This window comes from Rhamphochromis longiceps, linkage group LG9 (genome assembly GCF_057381845.1).
Source record: "Rhamphochromis longiceps isolate RC_006_pf linkage group LG9, R_longiceps_female_GT1.1, whole genome shotgun sequence".
Taxonomy (NCBI): domain Eukaryota; kingdom Metazoa; phylum Chordata; class Actinopteri; order Cichliformes; family Cichlidae; genus Rhamphochromis; species Rhamphochromis longiceps.
Genome location: NC_140565.1, coordinates 32,475,013 through 32,489,202, shown reverse-complemented (window position 1 = coordinate 32,489,202; position 14,190 = coordinate 32,475,013). Strand labels below are relative to the sequence as shown.

At 41.8% G+C, this 14,190-nt stretch overlaps 1 protein-coding gene and 1 non-coding gene across 4 annotated transcripts in view; one reads left to right on the top strand and one right to left on the bottom strand.

Moving 5' to 3' along the window:
• The first annotated feature begins 7,095 nt into the window (after nt 1-7,095).
• LOC146662625 (phospholipase D1-like) overlaps nt 7,096-14,190 on the top strand; it is a 53,797-nt gene continuing 46,702 nt past the window's right edge. For 2 of the 3 annotated variants that reach the window (XM_085417409.1, XM_085417405.1), the window contains exon 1: nt 7,096-7,202. The gene's annotated coding sequence lies outside the window, so the exon portion shown is untranslated. The other variant, XM_085417408.1, reaches the window with a different exon arrangement.
• On the bottom strand, nt 7,968-8,075 carry LOC146662626 (U6 spliceosomal RNA). The gene has a single exon (XR_014913432.1). It is a non-coding gene; the product is annotated as a U6 spliceosomal RNA (small nuclear RNA).

Genomic DNA, 14,190 nt, shown 5'->3' with positions numbered 1-14,190 from the left:
GTGTGGTTGGGGTGTGGACAGTAGTTGTGCTTTTGTAACGTTGAGGTATGGACAGCTACACACTGAGGCTTTGAGCCTCAGTCCTGCCTGTTCACATTTTATTCTGTAAAAACTAGATTTTCACTGCTTTTATAACCTTTAGTGGGGAGAACATAGCTAGGATTTAATGATTTAACAACTCTTTTAAATCCTTTGTCCTCCACAATGCTAAATGGCTGGGAGTCCTCAATCACCATGCTGACCAGGTCTTCATCTATTTGAGATTGTTCTCCTGAGGAGAGCTCACCTGGTCTTGCTCCAGAATCGGTGTTCCCCTTATTCTCATGCAAAGCTCTGTAGTGCCTAAGCATGGATGAGGTGTTGTTGTTATATCCCAGCTCCCTGGCACATAGCAAACACTTCACCTTGTACAAAAGTACAGACAGCTCAACATAAATTGTATTGCACCATCAGTATCATGAAAATACATCTTCTGTAGAAATTTACATACCTTGTTGGGAGGAATAAGATCAAAATGTTCCCACACAGGGGAGGACATCCTCCTCTTCTTAGCTGGCTCCATTCTCTCCTGACTTTCTCTCCTCACTCTCATAAACCTCCAAACTGTCTCCAAACTCTCACTAACCGCAACTCTCCATCAAACACCCACATTTTGATTGAAGTCTGAGGGGTTTATATCGCTGTCATAGCTCGCGGCAAAGTTCGAACCACTTCCTGAACCAGTCACGTGGTACAGCCGAGTTCTGCATTTTGGGTCCGTCACTCCTGCTTGCCTGCCTGCCACACAGCCAACCATGACAATATTTGCTTTGCAAGACGTTTCACAATATGAACGTTCATGTAAGTAATAGATCGAATGTAAGGAAAACAACAACTCTAAAAAAAGTGGGGATATTAAAATGAATGAGGATATTACATGCAAACTTTACATTTCTAGTTAATCAGACGTCACTGAACAGTCCCTACCTTTGAATAAAATCTTCTTCCTCTTCCTCTCCTGTCCTTCCTTTCTTACATCATTCTCTATCTCTATTTTGACTTAAATATGAATATGAAAGATAGAAATTGTAAACTCTTCAGTTAAAAAAGGTCCTCGAGATCACCTCGCTAGGTTAGGAAAAGTCATGCATGGGAGATATTACACTTTACAATAGTCACAATAGTCCAGGAGGAGATAGCATCCTGTTTTATGTGTTACTGTTGCCTCCAGTTTATGTTCAAATTAGTTTGATGTCCAGGAGGTGAACAGTGATATGAAATAACTCTCCTCAAATTGATCGTCAGAAAAAGAAAGACTCAAGCAAAGCACACATGCCTAAAAGCTCTACTCAAGTAAACAATAAAGTAATTGACAAAATATTTATGAAAGGCAAAAGGAAAAGAAGAAACTGCTCGTGGTGGAGAATAAACATCTTTCCAGTAACAAGATACATTTAGGCTGTCTTAGAGATAATGTTCTTCATTTGATGTGAATGTTAATGCAGTTAGAAAATGATAGTTGCCTAGCAGGTGAGTGTCCATTTGGCAAAATCAATTTCCTCAACTGGAGGAATGAATAAGTGATAATTATTGATCTCTACGTGCAGCAGATAGACGAGTCGGTCAGTCTCATTTTGATCTGACTGACGCTTCTCTCTTAACAATTCAGTTCAAAGTTTTCTTGTATCATCACTGCAAAGCACTCAAAATGTATTTATCAGCTACACACGATGTACAGTGGAGGTAAGTGTGCCTAGAAGGTAACCAACTTAAATAACAGCATGAGTAGGAAAATGTAATTTGCATTATTTGATGGGTTATCAGTCCCTGCAGTTGCGGTGTTTGAGTTGCAAATGCGAATGAGGGACTCGAGTGAGGCTGGACACGAAAGAGAAATATTTCAGCAGCTGGTCCAGAAATCATGACACTGTCCGGTAAATAAACACAGCACAGGCTCGCTATGAAGGAAGAATCCAATGTGCTTTAATTCACTGTGTGTTTGCATGAGCCTGTGCATAACAGGCCCCGGTGTTTGCACAGCACAGCAAATAAACGCCTTCAGGTCAATGTGTGTGTTATTAATGAGCACACAGAGGGAGAGTTTGAATGTGAGATAGCTCAGGGTTTATAGTGCAGCCATAACAGTGGCTTTGTGTGAGACAGGAGGCTGCTGATGTGGAGCCATGTGGCAGGTCTGTCCACAGACCGCAGGGCTGGAACCAGGATTTTATAGACGCAGAGGCTGGGAATCCTGCTGCAGTGGGAAGAGGAAGCAGTGTTTGAATATTACAGTGCAAATAGATACACGCCTATTGTTTCCAGGGTTTGTTGTTATGGAGATCAGATTGGGATCTAAGACCAACTTGCAGAGTCTTCTAATAAATAAGGATCTGAGGAATTTCTTTTCAGGGGGAGCCCGGCATCTTTTCAGAAGGGACAAGACTACCTCCCTGCACAGACTGCCGAACAAGCCGGTCCTCGCCTGCACACAGAAACGAGATCATGTAACAGCATTGTTTGCAGTCTGGAGCATAAACAGAAGAGGCAGGAAGCACAATAAAACACACCTGCCATCAGTTATCCTGATCCAAGCACAGCACCAGAGCCACTGGCTCACTGCAACCCTACTCTCAAACCAGTGCAAATGAATCCAAAGAGATGTAGAGGTGAGCTTTTACCAAACTCCTCTATTACTAACAAATACGCAGGCATCAACGGGACAAACTGTCTGACAGGCTGGAAAACCAGTTTAGAAATCAGAGGAAAGAATAAATGGGCACACAAGGACCGGCAAAGAAACGTTAAGACAACGGCTCCAGTCAGTAGTCGAGAAATCACCTCCTGGGTCTCCTCCTAATCGCTTTAGCTCACATCATGAGGTCAAGGACAGACTCCTCTTACACCAGGCTCCTCATTCACCCGAGCTCTAAATCAGCACTGGTGTTAATCTTACATTGTTATATTTCGGAGAGTAGCAAAAGGATGTTTTGGATGAAAGTGTAATGTTAGTTAGAGTCATGGTTAGGACCTACCACACAGACCTCAGAAGGTTAAGAATGTGACGGAGGGTTGAAGCTGCGTACAGTTTTTTTCCCTGTCACATGGTCATTGTTTTTCAAGCTGGGCAACTTTTCTTCTTCAGAGCAAAGAGCTGCAAAGGTTCAGATGTGGTTTTGCAGAGGAAGCCACTCAACTACATCAAAGCAGAGACAGAAAATATCCTGATCAGAAGCTGTGCAGCCTGCATTTGAGATACATGAATTTGAATTATTGTCATGTGCATAAATAATAGAATTAAAGAATGTTACCAACTTGGCTCAAGAAGAGGAGGCTACACAGAGGAGACTTAGCTTGCTCAGTCAATGCAAAGTGGCTTGCAGCCCACTACCACTTGAGGTCCTTATGCTCTTTTCTGTGACTGAAGCAATGTCACACCTTTATGCCAAAACTTAATTATGATGATTCCCCCCCCCCCCCCCCTCCCCCCGGAAATATGAGGTTGATAGATGAAATCTATTTTAGTCAGACTGTGATATATATTAAAACAGCTTAGAAAGGGAAACAAATGGAAAACAACTGTACAGTGGGCACAGTTGTTGTGAGTTCTTGCTGTGTTATTTCATGCAGTTCATAACACAGAGCACCACTGAAAAATATAAATTCACAACCAAATTGGTCAAACCAAATATGAGACTTACTTTAAGCATTTTTTAAAATAGCTAATAATCTTTATTCACACAAAACAACACTGAGAAGCTGATTTCAAAGTTCATCCATCTAAAGTTCAGCAGCAGGTCAATGCATGAAATGGGAAACAGATGGTTAATTAACATTTTATTGATCCGTGTGACTTATCAGGTGTGGGTCGATCCAGTCTGTCCTCTGCTAAAGGAGGTAATAAAAAAAGCACTGACCTGCCCATCTGTAGTAATTAGAGAAGTCAACCGGCTCCTATTTTGACTGCAGATACTACATTTCATTAGCAAACTCCCCGTGCAGAAGCGACTGACATACTCAGAGATGACTGACAGGGAAACAGAGGTGGAAAAGCAGGCAAAAACAAAACAGGAAATGAAGAGTAACAAAGGTCAACTTCATGACAGAAACAATGCAGGAAGCATCCAAACTGTGAACGGATCCAGCATAGCCTTAGTCAGGAGGGCAAATGGTCTGTATTTGTATAGCACTTTTCTAGTCCCTAAGGACCCCAAAGCGCTTTACACATCCAGTCATCCACCCATTCACGCACTGGTGAAGCTACATTGTAGCCACCCTGGGGCCCACTGACAGAGGCGAGGCTGCCGGACACTGGCGCCACTGGGCCTTGGACACAACGACCCAGACTGTCGGAGCCGGGGCTCAAACCGGCAACCTTCCGATTACAAGGCGAACTCCCAACTCTTGAGCCACGATCGCCGAGCCAAATCTCATATGGGTACAATATTTCAGGTGCTTTAGCCTACACCTACCATTGCTCCACACATTTCAGCCATTTATTAAGTCACCTCCACCCGAGCTCCTCCTTCATAAACAGTTTCTGGCTGAGCCTGCGCTCCCTTTGTTATTTTACTCCAGTTTTCTGATGTTAATCAGTTAATCGCTTTCCATGATATCTACGCCCCTGTTTGCCCCCCCAAACACCTACGGGAGTTTTCAGGCATTTCCTTAAGTTTGCCAATTTTCTTACTTTTTGTTTGTTCGTGTTTCTGGAGGTTTTTCTCCTGCCTTGTTTTGGGGCCTCGTCTTGTGGCCCGTTAATGATCTTTTATGTTTGTGGTATTATCTGTAAACAGAATCAATGAGGTTAAATATAAGATGAATGATAAATATGAGATTTGTCATCTGAATGTGTAGAAAGATTTGACGTGTGCAGATGCACGTAGGCACCTTGACATCACCATGGAAGAGTTTACTGAGATCACAGAACAGGTGAAGAGTAGCTCCAGCCCACCATAGAGTGAAATCTAACTTTTACTTGAATCCAGCAGAGTTTCCACAGCTGGGCTTTAGAAAGAATACATGTCCAACTTTTAATTACAGTATACACATTTTTATGCCTCTCCCATGTCGGATGGGAGCACTTTCAGGGGAACAGTGGCCCCTTAAATGCTTTCTTCCCTTATGCAATATAAAGGGGTCCAGGGCTTTCTCCAGAATGAGGACCATCTGATGTGGTCTGGACATATTAACAAAACACATCAGATGTTTTGGTCAGATAATACCGCTGGCCAGAAAGCTGAGGGGAGCACGAGAGGGTTTTCAGGGACACCCTCAGGTCTGAGGGTGCGTCTCTCGGCTGGCTTGGAGTTCCCCTGGAGGAGCTGGAGGAAGTGGTCAGGGAAAGGCCAGTTTCTGCTTAGACTTCTGCCCCCTGTGGCCATGTATAAACAGACATGTTTATGATTCTTTTAATTTGGTTCTACACTTAGTAAAACTGTAAACATCTGTCCAAATCTTTGCCCCCAACTACATATAAGTGCAACAAATGTGGCATTGCACCACAAAATGATGATATCAGTTTCTTTTTTACCCAGAAACTCTGGTCTCAAACCCTCTAATTAGGTGCAGTAATCTCTCACTTTCCCGTGGGAGTATTTGCATATTTGATTACCATCAGAGACCGAACTTCTCCCATATCCTACAGATAAAGGGACGTAACCAAAAAAGGGAAGGAACGACACAGTTACCCAGAAATGAGTACTGTGTTTCTGTGCTATCCTCCTCCTCTTCTCCCACATAAACACAGATCATGTGGCCCAGCTGCAGAGTGCATGTGTGGCAATCAGCCTGAATAAGTCAGCATTTCAGTTTGTGAGTAACTCTTCATTATTTCTATATTTCAGTCTTTACATGAAGTTTGTCTGTTTTTTTTCTAAATTCATGGCAAGTAACTTTTGTTCTTGAGTGCAATGAGCTACAGAGGTTTTCAGGCGTGGTTTCACAGAGGAAGCCACTGTGTCTTATCAACTTCATCAAGGTAAAGACAGAAAAACTGTGTGATCCGGAAGTATCGCAGTGTGCTCTTCAAAGTAAAGTCAGAAATAAATTTGAACGTTGTTTCCTTGACGTCATTCCACAAAACTGAAAACACAAAAAAGGGAACAACTCGACATATTCTTATTTTAAGCAGGAAAATCTCATATAGGATATGCTAATTAATTTCCTTTAGCCTTTGTTATAATTTGTGCACACTTGCAAGCCACCTAAACCCGAAGTCCCTTTTAATGCTCTCTCTGACTGAGTCTGTGTCACTCCTGTTGCCAAAAAATGTATTTCTCAATCATAAACACCAGACTGGCATTTTAAAACAGCACAAACTGAAATATAGAAGTGAATGGATGGATGGATGAATGTGACCCAAACATACTCATCAGTACGCAGACATATGTCTGAGTATATTTAGGTAACCTTTGTAAATTCAGTTTAATAGAGTGATTTAAATTAAGTAAAGTTCTTGTAAACACCTTCAGTGTGGCACTTTAAATTGTGTCTATTACTGTTTACACTGTTTTACTCCAGTGTCTTCAGAGATCTTAATACGTGCTGACAAACTGAAGACTGGAAGTTGAGTGAAAGGCAACACTGTGTGTAGCTTCTTAAAATACTCAACAATTGGAGATAAAATGACATTATTCTTAATTACTAACTACTTTTAAAAGGAAAAGAAAGTAATCAAAATGACAGCACACTGGTGTTTTGTCCTTCTTTCCTGCCAGTGGGTCATCTCAGGACTCACATTTACCTTCTTACCTTTTTACATTCAATACCGGCTGTAAAGTATGCAGACTGACAAACAGTCAGACTCATGTGTGATGAGTCAAAACAAACCCCTCAGCTTGATCATGTTACTGTTTATTTTATTTTATTTTTAATAAAACATAATCGATTATTCATTTAATTATAGTCTTTTAATTGTGCTTTGCTAATTATTTTTTTTTATTTGTATTTATTTGAAATGTTATTAAAACAAGCTTTAGTTGTATTCTGTGAGTTCGTATTTTATTTTAGATGTATTTATTTTTTAATAGAACTACCATAGTAGCTTTATGTCACCAAGTTGGAAATACATGGAAGAAAGCTCACCGTCCTGCCTGTGCGGATTTTATTTTGACAGGAACTGAACAGGAAGTCTTGTAAGTCTTTGCACTTTGGTGGTTTTTGGTCACCGGCTCGCGGCACCACAGCAGATCTCCGGCTGCCGTCGCTTCACATCACATCAGGAGGTAAGACGAACACTCAGCCTTCGTTTTGGGGTCCAGCTGTGCCGTCTGTGGCTCATCCAGATGTTTGTGTGTAAGATTAAATCTGTGACTGTCGGCAAAGTTTACTCCTGATGTGGTCGCGCAGGTGCGTAAACGCGTAAAGAGTGGAACCGTGGCTTTGCGCGTAAAATGTGATGTGGTGGAAGCGCGGGGTAGACGTGGGTGGATGCGCTGTTTTGTTTTGGGATTTTTTGGCATGTCTTGGCATCCGTCCTCCTCACCGCAGTGCCCGTGCACATCATCAGCAGTTTGCCCTGGGAGGCAGCGAGCACTTATGAGCCATGTGTTGCTCTCAGTGTCGCTTGAATCGAATGAGGAGATCCACAGAGCGTAACGTTGGCCCGGAGGAGGGCTCAGGCAACGTTTTCAGGGAAGCACGGGGAACGGGTCAGACCAGTACCGAGGAGCGACTCAGCTGCTGCAGCTGCGGCGTGTCGGTGCGTCACTCCGCCGACCTGTCACTGCGCACTTCTTCCTTTTTCAGCCGTCGATCTATTTTGCAGCGAAACACTTCCTCCATACCAGTCAGTGTGTAACACAACTCACCATCCTCACCCAGCACCTTGTAATAAGCAAAATTACCTTTCAGTCGCCTTTAGGGCCAATTTTCCTGGTTAAAGCGCGAAAGTTTACGCTCTCTGCTTCTTGTTTGCGTGTCTGTTTCCACAGCTTATGTGGCACTGTAACACAACATTACACACACACTCAGCCGGTGCTTCAGGTACCCTAAGGGACAGCTTCCACACGAATTTGCGTGTCATCCTTGCGCAGGGGCCATGCTAATCTTCTCTGTATCGTATCCAATTTAGCGTACGCGCTTGCCGAAGCAAGCACAGCTTCCACACTTTAAACACACATGCTCAGAGAAATCAAACCGGTTAGGTTGTGTAAACTTAGAGATTTCTTTTTCTTTTTGGGGTTGAGCCAGCCTCTGTCGTGTTAGATAACGCCTGCTTAAATGTGAGTATCTGCTTGTTAACATTTTAACCATTTCCAGTCCAAATGCTCAATTAGCCCTCAAAATCTATCAAACGCTGAGGTGCCTGAGCGTTAAAAATGTTCAGCTATAATAAAATAATGAGTGTGGCTTTGCTCCCTGGTGTTTAACATCCAGAGATGCATGAAAACGAGGATTTATGAGCTTTAGCTAAGCAAGAAGGTCGATTTTAAAGATGATATGCTGTGTTCTGACTGAAGTATGTAACGCTGGATGGACACAGAGGCAGAAGGGCTCTGGGTATGGTAGTTGGCAGATTATGATGTGTGCGTGATGCAGCTAACAGGGCTACATTTAGGCTGAGATAAACATATTAGCACAGCTAAGGCAGAGGAGGTTAAAGGTCCCTGAAAAATGACCAAACTCGAGTCAAGAGAGTGTCTGAGTGTCTGCAACATGAGCTCAGACCAGTGGCGGCTCCTGAAAAAAATCTCAGGGGGGGCAATTTTTATGATATCGACTAAAATGACCCATTTAATGAGTACATCAAACAACACAATTTTAATTTAAATTTAAAATGAACAACCATATTCTGGCCATTTGTATAGATTTGTAAAAATGAACATGAACAGATTTTTTTTTTTGAATGAATGAATGAAAAATAACTATTGAAAACAACAACTGTAAACTGATTGGGGGGGTGGGCTAAAGAGAGAAAGAGAGAGGGATGGAGAAAGAGAGTAAATATGGTTAAGGGTTCTTATTTGTACAAGAACTTTGCTCGTCTGTCTTTCTGAGTGGCAAATTTCTCGATGACCCTGGTGTTGAAATCAGGAAGTTCTTGTGTGAGTTTTTTCTCTATGGACAGCATAGCCAGAGCGTTGAGCCGATCCTGAGCCATATTGTTTCTCAGGAAAGTTTTTATCCTCTTTAAAGTAGAGAAACACCTCTCCGATTCTGATGTTGTCATTGGTGTGGTGATGAGGATGTTAAGAAGACTTACAGTTTCGGTGAATGTGCGATCTAACCGAATTTGGGGGAGGCTGTGCCTCAACCGTTAACAATACCGCTGCCATCGTCTCTCTCTGACCTTATAGCTCACTTAGGCTACTGACTGAGGTAAAATTCTAGAACAGCAAATCTTCGCGCGTTTTCTGCAGGGGCGCAATTTTAAGCGCCCCCAAACCATTTAATTCAGCGACGCTGATAGGTCAAATATTTATTATTTTCCCCTGGCAACCATTTAATGATAGGCTATTTCGCTGCATATCAAGGGCGCTTTGACGAGCGCCCCAGAAGAAGAAAAACACCGTTTGTTGGTTGAACTTTAATGAGTCAGCTGGTGAAAATGTTAAAATACGCCTGGCTGTATATGGGCACACACATAGTAAAACTATCATTGATGAATTTTTTAAAAATATATATTTTTACTCCTCCACATTTGGGGGGGCGGAGCCCGAGCGCCCCCTATGGGCCAGCCGCCACTGGCTCAGACATTAATATGTTGCTGCATGATTTGAATTATGAAAAAGTCCTGATCCTAAGCTTAATGTCCACACTGAAAGCGTTCAAACATTTGATGCTGTCATATAAACGATGAGTTTTTAGAAACTTAAAGACATCCTGCTCATAAATAATCCCATCCCATAATAATCATAAAAAATGCTTAAAACACAGAGAATAGCTAAACAGGTTTTGGAAGTTCATGTTTGCTCAGAAAAATGAGACACACGACGAAAGGCTCATCCAAAGCAGGAAACGGGGTCGATACGTCATCACTTTACAGATTGCATGTCTGATATAGTCCGCACTTTTTCAGCAGTGTTGCTGTGTCCAGAGTGAGTGTGTCACAGCATTGTGAGTGTATAGTATCTAAACTAAGCAGAATATCAGGTGAAACCATTTGAGTTGAGATAATAAGCTTTTTTCTCTTTAACCTGCAAGTGGGTTAATATATGAGGCCAGCTGTAAGGTACTTTTATAGGGAATTGGATCATTAGTGTTCCAAAAATATCTATATGTAAAGAAGTTTGACATTATACACTCAGATTGCTTTAAAGTTTCCACTTTTCACGTCTGCATTGTGATAGTTTGCTGTGACCTGTGGATGATGGACCTGGAATAGAAAGATTTACTGCTGCAGAACGTGACTGATGCATAAATGACCTTCAGTGTTAAACAAACAGAACCATCAAAAAGTCACAAATGACTCCACCTGGTTATTTAAGCGTATTTAAACAGTACCTGTAGTTCGTAATCAAAATAGTTAATTCAACGTTTAAGTTCACCATCACCTTCCTGTTTTTAAAAGATTCCAGTGTTTAAGGTTTCACAGTTCAGAAAGCCTGCAGAGAGTTCCTTTTAACAAAGTTGCATCATCGCTGCTGCTGCAAGATTGTTGTGGGGCAACAAAATTACAGTTCAGGTCAGTGATGAAGTTTGTTGAGACACTGCTAGGATGCGATGAGATGGACAGGAAGTGTAAGCAGGAAGTCTGAAGACAAGTGCGGGAAAAGTGACACGTGGTGTCTGTTCTTGTGTTGTTTCACACAGACCTGCTTCTCCAGTGTGTCGGAGGGTTTTATTTTTGTTGGTCTGATTTAAACGGAGCAGAGTTGACTCGCTCGCTTCCATGGAGACTGTCGAGGCTGATTAATAGGACCGGCTTGTACGCAGGTAGGATATGCTGTGTTTATTGGCGCTTCCAGCAAAACACAGGCCACAGCGTGGGGAGTGCTTAATTGACTTTGTGGGCGTGGGCGTGTGTGCTTTTCCAGCCAACACACACACATGCTGATAGAGAGCTCAAGGGGCACTGGGAGCGGTGGGTTTGGTCCAGCCTTTAATCAATATTATCAGTAGCTAAATGTCATGACTTTGCAGAACTGAAGACCGATACAGTAAAGTGCAGTAAGATACAGCTGCTGAAGTTCAAATACATCTGGCTCATAAAACAACTGATAACACGGAGCAAAATATACACACATGGATCAGCTGATTAGCCAATAAACAATCTTTCTCATTTTTCAGTTTATTAAATGTTTTGTATTATTTTGTTAATACAACCCCCCAGGTGTGTTTTAAAGGGAGGCTTTGTATTATGTTTTTCTTTTTAGTTTATTCAATGAAACCCACAACTTAACAATATTCTGATTTATTTCTAATTAAATGAAAAAATGTACATTTATTTTTAAAATTCTGTCTTTAATTATTTTTTTTAGATAAATTAAAATAATTTTAATTAAATTTTATGCTTTTCTTTAAATATCTTGCAAAATAGCTGACAAACCTTTGAGTGTAATTTAAATATTTGAAAAATCCATCAGTGATATTAAAAAATGAGTTTGTGCTGCTGCAACGTGTCGGCTCCTCTGTTTGCAAAAAGAAGTCAGATCCTATAGAAGTCAATGATAAAATGACCCAACTTCTCACTTGATTTATGACACCAGGACACATGTTCCTTATGGGTTTATGGCCTCAGTTGCTATTTTAAAGTCTTATTAAGACATCGTGATGCTTGTTTTGGTAGTTAAGGTCTCCTTAGAGTTATGGAGCAGGATAAAGCGGGGTATGATTTACAGCGTGGCTGCCCTGTGAGCCCTTTCTCAGCACATTTGGTTTGAGAACAACCACATGACAAAGCTCAAAGTGATCCAAGGCTTCAGTATAAGATATGATGGTGGGTAAAGTGACAGTGGCTGCAGCCATCTATTATATACAGTCTTTGGTCACAGCTCTACTACACTCCTTCGCACCAAACTGGGCAAAGCCTTTCTTTAAGGAGCTGGCTGTGCGCTTGATGGCCGCACAGGGCAGACTGTCGATGCAGAGCTGGAAGCACTCTTGTCTCAAGTAACGTCATGTTGTCTCTTCACTGGAACAAAAGGCCCTGAACAAATACAGAAGTGAATATGCTTCAAGTATTAAAATCCCCGGATTTATGTCAGTACTGCTGCATCTGTTTGAGGTAGAGCTAGTTTAGTCTTTGTGTCTTTGTTACGGATATGATAATGAGGAAAGACGATTCATTTAGATCGAAGCTTCAAATAGCCGCCCAGAGATGTTTTAAACAAGTGTTGAGACTTTCATCTAGAGGGACTTGGCGATCAGTCAAGATATCCCTGAAGGAGAGCTGCCCGTCAAGTCACAGTTAGTCACGTCTCTTTTTGAATAAAGCACACTGAATTTGCTGAGACGGGAGCAAAACAAATTCTGATTTATTAATGTGACTTGACTGTGTCTCAGAGTTAAAGAGATGATCTTGTAGCTGAAAGGTCGCAAGCTTGAGCTTCACCTCAGGAGCACGTCGACTTGAATTAAGTCTGCTCCCATCAGTGCCATCGAGTCGAATCTGAATAGCCAGGAGTCGCACAAACTGCAGTTATTTGGTGTTTTCAGGAGAATCTAATCACCGTGAAGGAAAATGTGGCCTGTGTCTGTTTGCAGTCGAGACAGCCATCAGAGGAAGATTTAATCAACGCCGTGAGCAAACCTGTTAGAAATCAGAGACTCGCCTGAAGCTCCTGACATTAATCTGCTGCTGAGCTTTTCGGTAAAGCTGAAGGTGTTAAACAAACCAGCAGCAGTCTATGATTCTGGAAACGAGAGGAAAGTGGGACAGGGCCATTAAAACATTTAAAATCCCTTCTTTATATTAATGTGTTTAAGCCGTATGAGTTTAAAAAAGCAGTATAAGTTACACTAGCATATATTTAACAGATTAATTTAAAGGGACTTTATTTCAGAATCAATTGAACCCTTTTTTAATCTTCTGGCCTGTAAGCAACGAACATGCAGAAAACCTTCTAACCTACCATTGAGTTAGACTGGGAGAGGAGGTTAACACAAAGGTCACCCGGAGGATCTCCTTTTAAAAAGGTTCACTCCTTAATGAGTACTTTTATTTTAGATGCATATCATACAGAAAATAAAAGATTTGGGGTTATTGGCAGCAGTTCGTCTTGTAATCGGAAGGTTGCCGGTTCGAGTCCCAGCTCGGAAATTGTGTCTTTGGGCAAGACAGAGGGCCCGTGGCGCCAGTGTCCGGCAGCCTCGCCTCTGTCAGTGCGCCCCAGGGCAGCTGTGGCTACAATGTAGCTGCCATCACCAGTGTGAATGTGTGGATGCCTGGATGTTGTGTAAAGCGCTTTGGGGTCCTCAGGGACTAGAAAAGCGCTATACAAATACAGGCCATTTACCATATTTTATTCTTCCAGTGCTCATTTTCTGGTCCCTGTTTACATTCGTGGACTCTACTAGAGTAGCTTTGCATGATTCACATTCAGAATAAACCTTTCTAATCGAATACTGAGCCTTGATGCAGTTTATGATCTGTGTGAAACAGGCTGTTTTAGCTCCTCGTAGGTCTGAGCAACAGACGGGTGGAGCGTTTCAGCCTGAGTTTACCATATACAGGATAACCTCCCTCGCTGACATCATTCAGAGCTCAGACAAGGAAAAAGTTTTCAGAGGATGCTGAAAAATGAGCTTTTGGCTCCCAGGGAGTATTTGTACATGCACTGACCTCGTTATTAGAAACTGTAGCTGTTGGCTGACTAAAAGAATAACTCAAGCTGGGAATCTGACTCCATCCCAGGCAGACCAACAGATTGTTGATTTTGTGTTCATGTTGTGTTCATGTTGTATCTGCAGGTGTAACAGTAAACCTCACTCTGACTATTTACCTATACAAAGACAAGACGCACAAACTAACTGGTCCATGCTAAGCAGCTAGTTCTTCATATGTGCCCGAACCAGCTCGCTGAAGAGTCCAATCTGAGCCACTAGATTAAAAACATTTTTTTCACTGTATTCTGTTCTTCAGAAAGGACGAAGTAATGCTTAAACCATTAAATAACAAAGTGAGATATATTTTCATCGTCAGTATTCAATTACTTGACTGAAAAGTTCCTGTTTTTCCATCTACAGATGCAGCATTAAATCTCCATTTATTTATTTTCATTTTTTTAAACAATGCAAGACATTTGCTGTGGTGCAACAAATAACTTCTGC